The following is a 16,654-nucleotide window of genomic DNA, read 5'->3' on the forward strand; positions in this document are numbered from 1 at the left end:
GGGTGCAGTGACCGACACCCTCTGACCCTGTCTTGGCCTCTCTTCCAAGTCTCATGGGGCTGGCAGGGTTGGGGGTCCAAGGCTGTTGACCACAGAAGTGACCTTCGGGTGTCTGGAGGGGCCAGTCTGGGGACTGTGAGGAATGGGGAGCCAGAGGATACTGCCAGGCATTGAAGCCATGTCTTAGGAAGGGCTCCTGGGTTCTGGGGGGCTGTGGGGAGGGAGGGGGCATTGAAACCATAGCTTAGGAAGGGCTCCTGGGTTCTGGGGGCTGTGGGGAGGGAGGCGGCATTGAAACCATAGCTTAGGAAGGGCTCCTGGGTTCTGGAGGGCCAGGGGAGGGAGGGGACACATGGTTAGCCTTAGGCCAGTTCAGCACCGGCCACATAGCACCTCTCACCTCCCAACCTCCCCGGAGGTGCGGGGGGGAAGCTGAGGCTTGGCGCCATGCAGGTGGGAAGTGGTGGAGCCCACCTTCTCAGCTGGCCTATGCCACTGCTGTGGACAGAAGCCACTGAGGAGGTGGAGGTGACGGGTCTGGCCAGAACCCTGTCCTGAGGCCCCCACAGCTGCCAGCCCAGGGTGCCACTGAGCAGGGCCGTGGCCTATGTCCCATCCTCCCTGCGTGGGCCTCAGTGGACAACGCGGCCCTGTCAGGAGCTGGGTGAGTGGGCAGGAGGGGAGGGGAAGAGCCTGAGGGGTTGAGGACCCCACGGCCACCATCATTAATCCCCCAAGGCCAGTCGTGGATGCAGGGAGGGCAAGCTGGCCACAGTGATGGCGGGTCTGCACTTGGCTCTTACTGCCCGTGCTGCTGGCGTGGGGACTTCCTTTACTTTCTTTACTGCCCCCACCCCAAGAGCGTCTGCATTTATTAGGTGCCTCCTGTGTGCCTGGCTGCCTAGCGGGGGCTCCACATATGGGATTGCTTTGAAGTCCTGGGACTGGGGCCTCGGTCACTGCCCCTGCACCAGGGCACCAAGGCCTGGCGGGAAGAGACCCCAGGGTGGCACAGTGGGACTCCCCAGGAGCTCTGTCAGCCTGAGGTGCCCTTGAGTCACCAGAAGGGCCTGGGAGCTGGTGCACGGAGCCCGGCCAGCTTCCTCGCCGCTCCCTCCTCCCCTGCAAACGAGCTTCTGGCACTGAGGCCTTGCCCGGGGTCTGACCCTTAGTGGGGCCCCACGGGGCGGAGCGGGAAGCGAGTTTTGCCCGTCACTGTCCCTGTGTGTGGCTGCTCCTCTGCGGGTCTGGGAGTACGGAGGGACCCAGGAAGCCCTTCTTCCTCCCCCTCCAGGCTGAGGGACCCCTGAAGGAGGGGTTCCCCAGGGAGGGGTGTGAGGGACCACCGCCCGGGGGAGCTTGGCGCTGTACCCGGTCCCGGATGTGGGTTTCTGTGGTTTCTGTCCCTGAGGGGCCTTGGTGGAGGCTCCAACTTCAGCTCCAGAGACCCCCAGATGGTGATTCTCCCACTGCACCCTTCCAGGGCACTGAACTGCACCTGAACAGCACCCAGGAGCGGCCCACGCCGTCCCATGTCCCTGTGGTCCAGCGCTCCCGTGGGGCCCTGCTTGCCATCGCCCCAGCAGGGTGCTCCCCACACTGGCTCCGCCCTGATCTGTCCCTTGCTCCTCAGGGGACTCTCCCCGTGTGTGCCGTGGGCAGCCCGGGGGCCGGTGTGGCCTCTGGCCCAGGGTGTCCTACCTGGGGTTCTGCCAGGGAGCCCCTTCGCTGACCCAGGAACCTCCAAGCTTACGGGAGACACTCTAGCTGGGACGGGGCTGTCACTCCCCAGGGGCCAGGAGCCCCGTGTGTGGGTCCAGCAGCCTAGGCAGCGGTGGGCAGAGCCATGCGGGGAAGTGGCCCCGTGGCCGTGACTCATCTCAGTGCTCGGTGGACAGTGCTCGGCAGCTCCTGAGCCTGTAACCCCTGCCCCCACCCCCGTGTCCAGGAGCTGGGTCTTCAGCACACTGGTATTAGAAGGGCCCGCTCCCTCCTCGCCCACTCCAAGGTAACACCCACCGCCTCCCAGCCAGGATGATCCCGGAATCCTGGAGTCGCCCAAACCAGGAGGGAGCCAGGAATCCCAATGCCGTGGGGTGGAGGGGCTGCCCGGGGCTGCTCGTGGGGGGCAGGGTGGAGGGGCTGCCCGGGGCTGCTCGTGGGGGGCAGGAGAAGCCTGTGGCTGGGACGGCATCTGCCTGGAGACCGCCAGCCCTCCTGTGCTGCTTTGGGGATTCGGGAGATTATGTACAGTTGTTTGTGGTTTCTCTTTGGTAATTGCCAGTTGCGGCTGTGGCAGAAAGAAGCCAAAGTCAGAGGCAGGGACAGATCCTGAGCCGGTAGCACCAGGAGGGTCCCGGTCCCGGTCAGGCCTGGTCCCGCGAGGCGGGTAACTGCTGTGAGGGGGCTCGGCCCCTGCCTCCTGCTCCAGGGAAGCCAGCAGCCATGTTGGGAGGACCCAGACAGCGCCATAGAGGGGCCACGTGTGGGGGCCACACGTAGGGGCTGAGACCTCCTGACTCCCAGCACTGAGAGAAGAGGGCAAGCTGGACCCCAGGCAGGCCTCCCTCAGCCCCAGTCCAGCCTTCAGGTGACCTCGGCCCTGGCTGACCGCTTGATGGCAACGTCCCCCTAAGCCACTCCGCCCAGCCAAGCCCCTCTCGATCCTCCGCCCAGCCAAGCCCCTCTCGATCCTCAGACCTCAGAAGCCGTGTGAGACAGTGAGGTCTTCAGTTGTTTAAAGCAGCTGCATTTGGGAGCACCCAAAACAAAATACCACAGACAGGGCAGCTCTCACAGCAGACATCGCTCCCCTCACCGCACTGGAGCCTGTGAACCAGGGTGGGCTTCTCCCGCCGTCTCTTCCCGGTTCGCAGATGGCTCCTTCCCAGGTCCCCACAGGCCTCTCCTCGGCGTGCGCGTCTCCAACCCTCCGCTCCCTGGAAGGGCACTTTGAGGCTTCATTAGGTCCCCTGGAAGACATCGTTGTAACAGAATTGTGTCTTTTTTTTTTTTTTTTTTTTTTTTTTTTGAGATGGAGTCTCGCTCTGTCGCCCAGAGCTGGAATGCAGTGGCCAGATCTCAGCTCACTGCAAGCTCCACCTCCCGGGTTCACGCCATTCTCCGGCCTCAGCCTCCAGAGTAACTGGGATTACAGGCGCCCGCCACCTCGCCCGGCTAGTTTTTTGTATTTCTTTAGTAGAGACGGGGTTTCACCGTGTTCGCCAGGATGGTCTCGATCTCCTGACCTCGTGATCCGCCCATCTCGGCCTCCCAAAGTGCTGGGATTACAGGCTTGAGCCACCGCGCCCGGCCCAGAATTGTGTCTTTAACAGCCTGTCCTTAATACAGTCACACGTGGAGTTGCCGGGGGCTGGGACCCCTGGGGAGACACACTCAGCCTGTAGCAGCAGGGAGGGCTAATGCTCCCACCACCCTGCCTCCTGCTCCGGCCCCGGTTCCTGGGGGCATCTTTCCGTGACGTCTCACATCACCGGCCGCTCTTTCAGGGACACCCCACATCTGCTTGACCCCGTTGCCCGTCACACATAGTGTTCTTTCATTTACTCAACCAAGGGTGAGGGCAGTTCCCTCAAAGGCTGCCCCGCTCGGACCCCAACATTGTCCCTGCGTGACGATGTCCTGGTTGCCCGAGAGCTTCCAGGCGGCTTCTCGGGGGAGTTGCTCTGCAGCCCACGCCAGGGTTCTCCTGGGACCCCGTCCTCGGGGGTGCCGGGCGTTGAAGCAGCCTCAGTCAGAATCTACCCCACCACTTCCGGCCCCGCGGCACAGGCAGTTCGCACGGCGCCCGGTGTCTGGCGTCCGGGGCCGGAAGGGCCACTCGGGCCTCATGATCCGCTTGTGAATTCCACTCACTCACCCATTCACACAGGCACTCATTCCCGGAGCCCCCAGGGGCTACACTGCACCACGCACGGCTCTGAGCTCCCTTGGCTCCACCGCACAGGGCTTGCTTCTTGGTGTGAACTACAACCTGGTCCTCTGAGGGTCCCTCAGGATTTTCCAGATAAAGGGCTTCTAGCCAAATGACCCAGGGAAACACAGGTTACGCAGCACCAGCCGGACCTGTCCTGGCTGATAAGTCCTGGCGCGGGACTTATCAGAGCCTTGAGGGTTCGAATGGGCACCGGGTGGATTCAGAGGGAGGCAGAGCCGTGGGCTGCTTGGGAATGTCTGTTCTCTGCGTGTATCAGGCCGGGTTGAGGGGGTGGCACCATCCCTGCTGCTGAACGAGGGGCAGGCAGGTGCCCCAGACCACCTCCTTGTTGCTTCCGGAAGCCTATGCCTCCAGCCCAGCCCTGTGTGGAGAGAAGGAACCAGCCCACCCCGGCTGCCTCCCTGGGGCAGGCCTGGTCCCACCTAGGTCTCAGTTTCCCCCTCTGAACCAGGGGCTGGGACTTTCTCTAGGACCCCTCCCCCTGCCACTCTGTCTTCACTGGCAGGAAACGGGTGCCATCCCCAGCTAGCGTACCCTCAGTCCCTGCCCCCAGGCAGTCACAGGCACACACACGCAGAGACACACAGGTGGACACACACACACACACGCTGACTGCCCCGGCTCCAGGCTCCGTCCATCCAGGGGCCCTGAAACTGCACGGGGTCTGTCCCAGTCTTTCCAGCCCTGCCCACGCTCAGGGCTCTGCTGGGTCCTAGAACTTCGTGGAACTCTCCAGACATCCTGCTCCCTGCCCCTAAAACTCCAAGGTGGCCACGTCCAGGTTTCCCCAGCATGGGCTGCTGAAGCATCTATGGCTGTCACCTCCCTTTCCAGATGGGGCAACTGAGGCAGGGGCCAAGTGACGTTCTCCCATGTCAGGACCAGAGCGCAGCAGAGCCGGCACTCAAACCAGGCTGCCTTCGAGTTTGGGGTCTTAAACCTCATGGAGCCCTGGGCAGCCCACACCCTCGCAGGCTGGACCCTCCGGGAAGCGGCTCTCCCACCTGGTGAGACACTCACCTGTGAGGGCCCCGGGCCTTCCTCACTCTCAATTCTCATGGCAGCCCGGAGATAAGGTTCAGAAAGGTTACGCAGCTCAGCCAAAGTCACGCAGCTGGTCCGGTGCGTCTCATAAAAGCCGGTTTCATTAACTGAGTGTGGTGAAGCCTCCGTCTTTGAGTCTCAAGGGCAAAAAAAAAAAAAAAAAAAACAAAAAACGTTGATGAAGGAAGAGGCGACCTATGCCTGGGAGCCGGCCTTGGGGCCCCAAGAGGTGGAGGCAGCCCCACTCCACAGCTTCCAGGGAGGGCAGTGGACGTGCCGGGGTCTCCTGGGGCCCAGGGCTGGACACGTCCTTCAGAGTTCAGCCAGGCCCGAGTTGCCACCAGCCTGGCCCCGCCGAGGCCCCAGCATATGATTAGGGAAGCGGGGCTTTGGCTGCAGGACCACAGAACCCCAGTAGGAGCCCCTACCCTGGCGCAGTGAACCGAGGACAACGTCAGGGCTGCCTGAGTGCCAGCACCCCTGTCCCCAACCTGGGGTGCCCCTCACCCCACACCAAGGAGGCAGTGTGGCCCCGCTCCCAGCCCTGTGCCTGCATGAGCCTCTGCCCTGTCCCCAGTCATGCCCTGCTTCTGGGACTCTCCTCTGCCCAGACCCTCAGCTCCCATGTCCTCCCCAGACCCCCAGCTCACACTTCCTCCCAAACCCCCAGCTCACACCTCCTCCCAAACCCCCAGCTCACACCTCCTCCCAGACCCCCAGCTCCCACCTCCTCCTAGACCCCCAGTTCCCACCTCCTCTCAGACCCCCAGCTCCCACCTCCTCCCAGACCCCCACTTTCCACATACTCCCTAGACCCCCAGCTCCCACCTCCTGCCCAAGATCTCCAGCTCCCACCTCCTCCCAGACCCCCAGCTCCCACCTCCTCTCAGACCCCCAGCTCATACCTCCTCCCAGACCCTCAGTTTCCACAAACTCCCCAGACCCTCCAGCTTCCGCCTCCTGCCCAAGACCCCCAGCTCCCACCTCCTCCCTGAGACCCCCAGCTCCCACCTCCTCCCCAGACCCCCAACTCCTACCTTCCTCCGAGACCTCCCAAACTCCCACTTTTCCCCAAGGGTCCCTCTCCCATTATCACTGACTCCTCATCCTCCAAGGCCTTCTTTTCTGGGCTCTCTCCCTGCTCCCCACCCCCTGGCAGCCTGGGAGCTCCAGCAGGGAAGGGCAGGGCCTGGGATACTTCTGCCCTGGGTGCCAGGCCTGGGGCACACTTGCTTTACTGACCACCCTAGGATTACTTGGGCCTAGGATTTTGAGGCCTGCCTGGCAACATAGGGAGACCCCATCTCTACCAACAACAACAACAAAAATTAGTCAGGCATGACTAGTCCCAGCTACTCAGTAGGCTGGGGCAGGAGAATCCCTTGAATCCAGGAGGTGGAGGTTGCAGTGAGCCAAGATGGCACCATTGCACTCCAGCCTGGTGAACAAGAGCAAAACTCCGTGTGTGCTTGGTGTGAGGTAGGGATCTCGCTCTATGTGTATGTGATGGACAGAAAGTCATCCCCATGGTGTGGTCACTGTGGGGTCTATCCCCTCCTCCACCAAGTCCCAGTGCACCAACTGCCCCATTTGCCTGGTCCATTACTGAACTCTCTGTTCTGTTCCATCAACTCAAATCAACCTACAAAAATGGCTGTAATCAGCCTGGGTATGCGTGACCCCAAAACAGCTGGTTAATTCCCTGAAAAGAATTGAGCGCCAGATGTGGGGGATCATGTAACCTGAGGGCTGCTTCTCTACTTTCAGTTCTGGCCGGGGTGGGGGTTCTGATAATCACTCGTTAGCTGCTTTGCAGGCAGACACTCACTGCGTGCCTTCAGGGTTTCAGGCACCAGGATGGACCACATTGGGTGGAGCTTAGGAGAGGTACACACTGGAAGGCGGGGAGGGATTGACAATGCGGCAGAAACACACTCCAGGTCATTTTTGTGAGGGACAGGTACTACTGAGAAAACCACACGATGTAGGCACAGGTGGCTGTCCGGGAGGGCGTCTTCGAGGCGGTGGTCTTTTTGTCTGGCCTGATGGACGAGATGGGGTTCATGAGCAAAGATCTGGGGTGGAGAAATTCCAGGAAGAGCAACTAAAACGGCCCTGCAGCAGGAATGGGCAGTGTGTGGACACTGCCAGTGGGACTGGAGCTGGGAGGGAGGTGGGGGCTGTGGAGAAGCAGGCAGAGCCGGCCCGTCCCCATCCCACCCCTTCCCAGGGCCACTCCAGCTCCAGAGCCTGCAGCTGCCCAGTCAGCCCTTGCAGGTCAGGCCCTGGCCCAGGCCACGTTTACCCCCACGGGCCCAGGACACCCGGCCCTTGCCTGCATGGAAAGTCCAATCCTCTGCTCGCCCCTCGGCCAGCAGAGCCTTTCACAGAACTGGAGGACACTGGGCTGAGCTACCTGGAGGGTCTGCAGTTCACAGCCTCAGGGGACGTGTGGAGCTGGCTCAGCACAAAACAGGATGTGCCTGATGCTGAGTTCTCAAAACTGCGTGTGAGCATGGGCAGCTGACAGCAGCAGGAGAACTGGGGCCGTGCAGGGAGGTGGTCAGGGACCCCTCGGGTCAGCCTTAGGGGCCATAGAAGGAGGTGGTCAGGGACCCCTCAGGTCAGCCTTAGGGGCCATGCAGGGAGGCGGTCAGGGACGAACGATGGCTTGGTACCCTCTATGGCCTGAAGCTGGCCGGCAGGGAGCTCTGGGAAGCTGTCCACAGACCTGGGGGAGCCCTGTCCTAAGCGGACAGCAGGGTCCCCGCCAGGCCCAACTCCCACCTCTCCCAGGCCTGGGCGCAGTGGCCGGTTGGCCACTTCAGCCACTTTGCTGTGGTCCAGGCAGGCGGGGACCCTCAGAGCCCCAGCGGGGCATCAGGGCGTTCGGGAGGCGGTGCTGGCTGTGAGTGGGGCCCTGGGCCGGCGGCGGCAGGGGCGCCGGTTTTCTCGGCATTAAGCCTGGCTCCGCTCTGCCGGCTGTGGAATTCCTGGTCTGATCCGTCTCCAGATTGGCCCTGGAAGAAATTGGGGGAGAATCGATTTGTGCCACGTTCTAGCAGCACGGCCTCATCATGACAGATGCCAGGCAACCACGGGCAGGGAGCCCCCGGCCCGGCCCCCACCCTCCTGCTGGGACCCTTGGGCTCCTCACTCCCCTTCCCCACCCCCTTCCCGCCCCCACGCCCCTGGCCGGCCTGCTGGCGCCTGGGAAGGAGGAGAGGGGGTTGCGGCTTGCCGGGAGTCACGCGGCACTGCCCAGGCAGAAGCTCGGCGGGGTCTCCTGGCGGCACTCACACGTGGGAGCTCATCCTGCCCGACGCAGCCCAGAAACGAGAGCGTCCCGAGCACAGGGATACCGGCACGGGGCCACCTGGGGAGGCGAGGTGGGGCCAGGACAGCTCCGGGCCTCTTCCTCTCTTGGCCTCCTTGCTCCAAGGCTCCTCTGGGAGCCCAGGGAGGAGTGGGAGAGGCCTCAGGAGGGCTTCCTGGAGGAGGTGGCCCTGAGCTGGTGCTGGAGGAAGCCTCCCCTGGACCGGAGCCTGGCTCCAGCGTCAATTACACGCCCCCTTCCGGCGCCCAGCGGCGTCAGGCACTGCCTCTGGCTCCGAGAGGGGTGCCCGTACGTCACGCTGGGCTGAGTGTTCCCTAACACCGGCTTCCCTGAGCCCCCGGGAGGCCCCCCAGCTGGCACGGTGCTCACGGCCCCTAGTGGAGCTGCCAGCCCCAGGTGGCCTCTTCAGCCTCTCGGGCCCTGGGGAGGGTGGAGCCAGGAGGGGCCTGGAGGGGCGGGGCTCGCTCTCAGAGCCAAGGCTTCGGGCATCTCCAGGCTGCTGGGCTGTGGTGCTCTGCGTAGACCCTGCCCTGCCGGGCAGCTGGGAGACAGAAGCCTCTGCGGGGAGGGACAGAGGGGGCTGGACGGGCCGGGGCGTCCACACTGCGGGCAAGGGCTGGTCCTCAGCTTCCCTATCTGCTAAGTGGGGCCCGCTGGGCTCTGGTCAGCCTCCCAAGGCTCCTCACCACCTCCGGGAAGCCGCCTGGATTGCTCTGTCAGAACGGAAGGTGAGGGCCACAGGCCGGAGCCAGGGGCTGCAGCCTGAAGACGCCTGTGCTGCCCGCTCAGCCCTGCCCGCTTGGCCGTGCCCGCTTGGCCGTGCCCGTGGCTAGGGCTGCAGCTTGACAGCTGTGCTGAGGGGCCCCGCCCACTGTGGGCTTCAGGTCCAGGCCTGGCCTCACCCACATGTGGCAGCCCTGCAGCCTGGGGAGTGGCTGGGAGCTCACACAGGGCCAGAGAGGAGCCGCCACGGCCAGCACTGGGTCCAGAGCGCTGCTGGCCGGCCCTCCGCAGACACAGGCCTCGCTCTACCCTGGCCCTGTGCCCCTGTAGGCACCGTGCTGCCGAAGGCTGGGCCACAGCCGCCATGGTGATTTCACATCCACCCTGCTCTGGGGTCCCAGGGAGTGCCGGGCCCAGCCAAGCTACATTCTGACGCAGACCCCGTGGCTGGGCCGAGTTTCTGTTGCCTCCTGATGACAGGAGACACGGGACACGACACTGACTGGGAGCCTCTTGCCCAGGGGAGCGGCTGCACAAGCCCCGAAGCCCAGGCAGGGGAGGAGGGAGGGGCACGGCCTGCCCTCCAGGCGCTCCCGGTCTGCTGGGGTCGTGGGAGGAGTGTCCTGGCCCTGGGCCCCATCGTGAATGAAAGGGGTCCAGGGTCTGGTTGCCGGGGCCGTCCAGCCAGCTGTCCGTACCTAACGCTGCTACAGGGAGGGGTCCTGGGGACTTGGCATCTGCCTCTACATGTGTTCCCAGCCGGCAAGCGGGGTAGGCTGGGTGGGAGCCAAGCCGGGTTCCCTACCTTCGCCAGAGCAGGCTGCCCAGGGCCTGGGCGGCTGCCCTGTACCACTCGAGGTGAGGTGGGGTGGGTCCCGGGCAGGGGCTGGAAGAGGGGCCGCTTGGGCCCAGCTAGTTGAGGAGGGCAGCTCAGGGAGGGCTGAGTGGCCCAGGGGCGCTGGGGGGGCAGGCAGGTGCCGGGCGTGGTTCCGGTTGTGACTGGGCTCTGAGAGGAGTGACCGTGAAGGGATGGCCCCTGTTATCCTCTCAGCGGCCGACAGGTTCTGCCACCCGCTCTCGGCCACAGATGGGGAAACTGAGGCACACAGGAGGTCCATCAGCGGCACGAGGCTGTGGGTGGCCAGTGGTGTGGAGGTTACCCAGGAGTCGTCCAGCACAGCGGGGCGGTGGGTCCAGCACCGGCCTTCAGGCTGCCCCGGCGTGGGCTCTCCCGCTCCCGCCTGGCTCTTGGGCCCCTGGTCCGGCTCTTCCTGCTTCCTCCACCTCCGGGAAGCCGCCAGGATTGCTGTGCTCTGAACCAGCCCTCCATGCACAGCCCAGCCACTGCTCAGTGACCGCGATGCCACATCCGGGTGCATCTAGGCCCTGGCTTGGGGCCAGTGGTGGGCGGGGGCCGCCTCACCACAGCTGTCCAGGCTGCAGCCCCCAGCCACGGCAGAGCAGGCGGGGCTGGGACTGGAGAATAGGCGCCTTCATGTTGCAGCCCCTGGCTCTGGACTGCGCCTGGGCCCCACCCTGGCCCCCGTGCTCCCCCCACCGTGCCCGCGGTGCCCTCCTCCGCCTGCGCGGCTGGTGGCAGGGCCTCCCCGTGTGGGACCGGGCAGCCACCTGCTGCCCACAGCTACAGCCGCACAATGGGCCCTTGTGAGCCGGCGGGCAGCGGGTGGCGGGCAGCGCCTCTCGGCCCACCCCGGGCTCAGAGCCCCGCTGTATGAGGCGGCTGCCCTGGCTGAGGAGCACGGAGCCAGCCAGGCTGGCTCCACCCACCCTCGGCCACAGGGTCGCTGGGGCTGCCCCCAGCCTCTGTGGTTCCTGCCCCGGCCGCCCCTTGGGAGACGGTGGTCTGCCTGCCTGAGGGCGGGGGTTTTCCAGAGTAGGAGTTCCGTGCCAGAGACCACCTCCCCAGGGCGTCTCTGGCAGCCTGAAGCTGAGCGGTGGCTGGTCTGGGGGCCCAGGAGCCACCGTCCCCTCCGGGCCTCCACGTGACCAGGGTGTGGCAGGAAGTTCGTTGCAAATGCCCAAGCCGTCCCAGGCATTATCCTGCTCCAGGGAGAACCGAGCTGCCCCAGAGCTGGACAGGAGAGATGGGGCCTCTTTCCCCAGGGAGCTCAGTGCATTGGGAGGCCCCTCCCTGGGACGGCCAAGGCATAGAGAAGCCAAACTGAGCAGTGGGACAGGCGGGAGAGCCAAGTGCCTGGATCCAGCCGTGCCTGAAGCCATCCTCAAATTCATGACTTTGATTTTTGAAATTCGTTTTATTTTATTATTATTGATTTTTTGAGATGGGGTCTCTCTGTCACCCAGGCTACAGTGCAGTGTTATGATCATAGCTCACTGCAGCCTCAGACTTCCAGGCTCAAGCCATCTTCCTGCCTCAGCCCTCCAAGGAGCTGGGAATACAGGTGCACACTACCGATCCTGGCTTGTTTTGGTATAGACGGGGTTTCCCTATGTTGCCCAGGCTGATCTTGAATTCCTGGGCTCAAATGATCCTCCCACATCAGCCTCCCAAAGTGCTGGGATGACGGACGTAAGCCATGGCCCCGACCCGTGGGTTTTAGTTGAATCGGGGACGCTGGTGTTTCTGTGGTTCGCCTCAGAGGCCCTCGAGGTTTTGTGTGGATCCCGGGTGGGAGGCGCTCAGGCAGAGCTCAGAGGTGACCTTCCCGCCCCTGTTCCTGGGGCGCCCAGGCTTGTGTGGCACAGGTCCAGCCTCAGGGCTCTCTGGCCTGGCAGAGTCCCTGTCCACTGTGGGGCCGCCCAGGCAGCCGGGTCCTCCACGGGGACCAAAGACAGGGCCGTCCCCTGTCAGGGCAGCGTGTCCAGCCTCTGCCAGGGCTAGGGGCTCCTGGAAGACCCCTTCAATCAGCGGGATCTGCTGGGGTGTCTGGGCAGGGGTTTGCCCCACGTCCAGCTCTCCCGCACACGGTTCTTGACCCCGAGGCCCCAGCTGACCATGGCCTCACAGGCCCCAAGCATGGCTCCAGGGCAGCTGGGGGAGGGACCCCACAGACTTCTCCCACCCCACCCTCCTCCCTCTGTCTCTCGATGCACCCTGAACCCTGAGTAGCAGATGTGGTTCAGTGACGATTCCAGCTGGGCGTTTTCTTCAAGGGGAAGGTGGGAACGCTCACCCCTAAGTCGGGGGTGCCTGGGGCCCTGTGCAGGGCGGGACCCCCACCTGTGGATGGTGACACAGGCCCCATGACCCAGGTCCCTTTGGTGGGTGGAGGGCAGATCCCTGAGCTCAGGGCTGCAGTTCTCCTAGTGGGGGTCCCTGGGGAGCAGCTCCAGTCCTGCCCCCGCTAAAAACCATGTCCCCAGCCGGGTCCCATCCGGGATAGAAGAGCAGCCCAGCCCTGCCTCCCCAGCCGCGCTGCCTCCCGGCTGTTCCAGGCGCACTCCAAGTCCCCAGGGCCCGTGCAAAGCCAGGGACTTCCTCGGAGCTGCGGCCGGCGCAGCTGCAAGCACACGTAGGGGAGGGGCCGGGCGGCAGATGAGGCTGAGTGGCTCACAGGGGTGGGCTGGGCGTGGCTGGGCCAGGGAGGCGGGCTGGGGGCCACAGGGCCCTGCCGCCCCTCTGCCTGGGAACCTGCATCTGGGGCTGAGGGGTGGGCAGCACTGCCGGACACAGGGCTGGTGCCCCAGGTAGGCCGTGGGCGCAGGCAGTGCCAAGACTGGACGGGGCCTGCACGTGGACACTGGCCCTGGACTGCGGGGCCAGGTCAGAACGGGGGCCCTGAGGAGCCAGGAGCCCACCCCCACCCCCGGGGCTCAGCAGTCCCAGGATCCTCTGGGGCAGTTACCCTCGGTCCACACGGCCTGGGGCTCGGTGCCGTCAGAGTTTTCAGGGCAGGCTGCAGCCGCTTCTGTCTTACGGGACAAAGGGGGCAGCTCCATTGTGTTCCCCGATGAACCCTCACCCCAGGGAGAGTCAACAGAGCCAGAGATGCCCGGGCCACCCTGCCGTCCTCCGCCGCCTGCCACACCGCTGCCAGGCTGGGTCCTCCGAACGTGCTGGGTCCCAGAAGCCCCGCCATCCACTCTGCCTGCCTCACGGAGCCTCTGCTCAGCCTTGGGGACCTGGGCAGGGGCAAGGCCGGGCCGATCCGGGGCTGCTTAGCAGGGGAGAGAGAGACACTGAGGCCCCCAGGATCAGCACAGGGCCCAGTGTCCTGAGTGTGACTTACGGGGTCACCGCCAGGCCACACAAAGTTAAGGACCCCCGCCCTGGAGGTCACAGAGCCAGCGCTGCGGGGCGGCCCTGGCTGCCGGTCTCAGGACCCACTTGGATGGTGCTTGGCCACCATGGAGCTGGGCTGGCAGGTGGGGGACACTGAGACAGGGACAGTCCCACCCTGGACCCCTCAGACGTGTGAAGGCAACAGCCCAGCTCGCCCCTCCTGCCCTGCTTGGCTTGAGACCCCCAGAGACCTGCCCTGTGGACCTGGGCCAGGTCCAGCCCCAGGGGCTGCTGGGAGGGACTGTGGTCAGTGGGGCGGGGGCTCGGGCGCTTGTCTGCAGGTCTCTGGCCACCTCAAGTGACAAGAACGGGGGTCAGTGAGGACATGACCAGTGGCTGCCCCCACTCTGAAGGGCTGGCCTTGCTACCCCTTCGTCTCTGCCTGGCCCAGCACACCAGCTCTGGGAGTGGCCACCCTGCAGCCCGTGTGTGGGGCCCTGTTGTGCCCTGAGCTGTTGGTGCAGCCTCCCCCGGGTGCCGTGCTGGGCCCCGTCCCCATCCTGCAGGGAGGAAGCGCAGCTGGGGGAGTGGCCCCTCGAGGGCCCCCGGGAGCTCAGATCCTGCCCCTGGAAGCAGCCCTGGGGAGGCTCCCTGCTGAAGCTGCCGCTGAAGAGTGACAGGCCTGCCCAGCGCCGAGGGAGGCCCGGGACTCTCAGGGAGTGCAGGGCAGGGCAGGGCCATGATTCTCGGTGACAGCCGGGCTGCCATGGGCTGAACCCCCGCTATCTCTGGGCCTGCGGACAGGTGCTCAGCTCCCTGGGCCTCAGTTTCCTCACCTAAGGAATGGGACGGGCACACCTACGCCCCTGGGGTTGGTGCAGAGAACAGGACAGTGCCTCCGAGCAGCGCCTCCAATGCTGTCTGGGGCCTGGGAACGCACCAGGACTCATATAAATAAACACGGCTCTCAGCACCTCGCCCTCTGCAAGGGGAGGGCCAGAAACGTCTCATTTAGAGATAAGGCGAGTCCACGAGCAGCAGACAGTCGGTGCTTAACAAGTGCTGGCTCTTCTTCAGAGCCTTAGGGTGCCAGTGCTGGCCAGAGTGAGCCTCGCTGACCAGGTGGCTGTGGCAGCCAGCCGGGGGTCAGCCCCCGAGGAGGGTGGGAGGCCTGCGGGGCCGGCGTAGGCTCAGGCTTCGTCTGGGAGTGCCCTGCCCCGAGCACTGGCCTGGACACCTGAGCTGAGCCTCAGACAGGCATTTCGGGGCCGACCAGGCCGGGGCAGCCGCTATCCCCAGGCAGCTGAGCCCAGCGGCGAGGGCTGGTAGAACGATCTAGCCGAAATGCTGATCTTAATAGCAAAACCACTTCTTTCCAGGGAGAAAACACGATCCTCAGCCAGCCGACGCATACACATGGGGCCTGGAAAAGAAGAGAATTCCGGAGACACAAACGGCCCGTGCGTCGCCGCCTCGGCCCGGCTGCTAAGTTATTAAACTCCTGCGCAGGGAAAAGCGATAAAATAAACATCCACCTCTCCCGTCGCTCTCAGAAGTGAAAGGTTCCCGAGATGGGAAATGCAGGTGGCTTACAGAACGCTCCGTCCACATAAAATCATCAGATGCTTGAAGACCCCGGGAGAAATGGGCTGGGATGAATCACCTGCTCAAAGCCACTTAGCACTTCGCAGGGGCTCCGAAGCCCTGGGGTCGGCAAGGTGTCGGTCGCTGGAGCAGGGGTGGCTGATGGATCTGGTGCGGGGCGGGCAGGAGGAGCCGCAGACTCGGATGCAGGGGGCTCGGTGGGGACCACCGATTCACGTCTGGCCCGGGGCTCTGTCCCCGGGAACAGGAGGGGATCAGACTGGGGAAGTGGGTGGAGGTTTCTCCCTTCTCTTTCCCGGCTGCCAGGCCGTCAATGGGAGACGCAGGTCTTGGGGACCAGGCCCTGCAACCCCTTCTGATCCCAGCATCTGAGATTGGCCTGGTGCTGGCTCTGAGGCTCCTGAGCAACCTCAGCTAGGGCTGGCTGCGGAGGACCTTTGAGGGCTGCCTGGCAAGCCCTTCTCCTTCTCAGCTGGCCATGGCACACAGGACCCCACTCCTCCACATGCCCAGGGCGGGCATCACTCTTCGAGCCCCGCACTCCCCCAACCCTTTGCATCAGGGCCGTCCAGGCAGCTGCGGGTGATCTGGTGACTCTGGCCTGAGAGATGCGCAGACCCACCCCCTTCTGTGCCTCGACCACCCGGCCGATGGGTGGCCCTGCCCCAGGAGGAGCAGGGGTCTTCCCGCTTCCCCAGCGCTCCCTCTCCAGCCCTGCATCCACCTCCCGGAAGTGCTGCGCTCCCCACAGCTGGGAACAGTGCCGACCCCCTCTTCGCTCTCCTGGGGAGACGCCTCTGCACTGGCGGTCAGCCCCCGGGTCTCGGTGTGGGAGTGGGGATTCTGATGTTGGGGGTGCAGAGGCCGCCGCCTCATTAGCTTCTCTCGCTCTGGGATAAGAGCATGAATAGGGCCGGTTAGCCCCCCTGGACCCTGACGCCCCCAGGCCCAGCACCTGCCCGGAGGCCCCACCCATTCTCCTCTTTTCCTTTTCTCACGAGAACCCTTTGACCCTTATCCTGCATGACCTCATTTTAGCTGATTAAATTTGCAAAAAAAGGCTGGGCTCAGTGGCTCACACCTGTAACCCCAGCACTTTGGGAGGCTGAGGCGGGCAGATCACCTGAGGTCAGAAATTCAAGACCAGCCTGGCAAACATGGGAAAACCCTGTCTCTAGTAAAAATACAAAAAATAGCCAGGTGTGGTGGTGGGCGCCTGTAGTCCCAGCTAATCAGGAGGCTTGAGCCTGGGAGGCGGAGGTTGCAATGAGCTGAGATCATGCCACTGCACTCCAGCCAGGGCAATGGAGCGAGACTCCATCTCAAAAAATAAATAAATAAGCAAATAAATAAATAAATAAATAAATTTGCAAAGACACCATCTCCGTGTAAGATCACACGCTGAGGCTCCAGGTAGATGTGAATCTGGGGGACACTGTTCAGCCCAGGACAGGCACCAACGGTAGCAGGGCAGCTACCCTGGACACCCAACCTGACTGGCACTCACCCTGGCAGGTCCCCCAGGGGCCCAGCCCCTCCACCGTGCAGCGGGGGCTCCAGCTACTTCCCTGGGGAGTCCCTGACCTGAGCTCTCCTGCGCCAGGGTCTGGTCAGGGTGGGGGCTGACTCCGTCCCTGGAGCAGGTACACTGGGCCCTGGTAGTAGGCTGGGGAGGGTTCCGGGGTCAGAGGATGATTCGGGGGGTGAAGGCAGTGATGGGTCCAGTAGGCAGCAGGGGGGCAGGGCAGGGGAGGGGTGTCGAGGCCCGTAAGCAGCAGGACAC

General features: G+C 64.1%; 1 long non-coding RNA gene across 1 annotated transcript; it reads right to left on the bottom strand.

Moving 5' to 3' along the window:
* Positions 1-2,413: 2,413 nt before the first annotated feature.
* LOC105485874 (uncharacterized) lies at positions 2,414-7,206 on the bottom strand. The gene is made up of 3 exons (XR_989809.3): positions 6,831-7,206; positions 4,979-5,139; positions 2,414-2,972 (listed from the first exon to the last, which is right to left on the bottom strand). It is a non-coding gene; the product is annotated as an uncharacterized lncRNA (long non-coding RNA).
* Between the last annotated feature and the right edge of the window lie 9,448 nt (positions 7,207-16,654).

Source organism: Macaca nemestrina, chromosome 18, assembly GCF_043159975.1.
Source record: "Macaca nemestrina isolate mMacNem1 chromosome 18, mMacNem.hap1, whole genome shotgun sequence".
In the NCBI taxonomy this organism is placed as follows: Eukaryota; Metazoa; Chordata; class Mammalia; order Primates; family Cercopithecidae; genus Macaca; species Macaca nemestrina.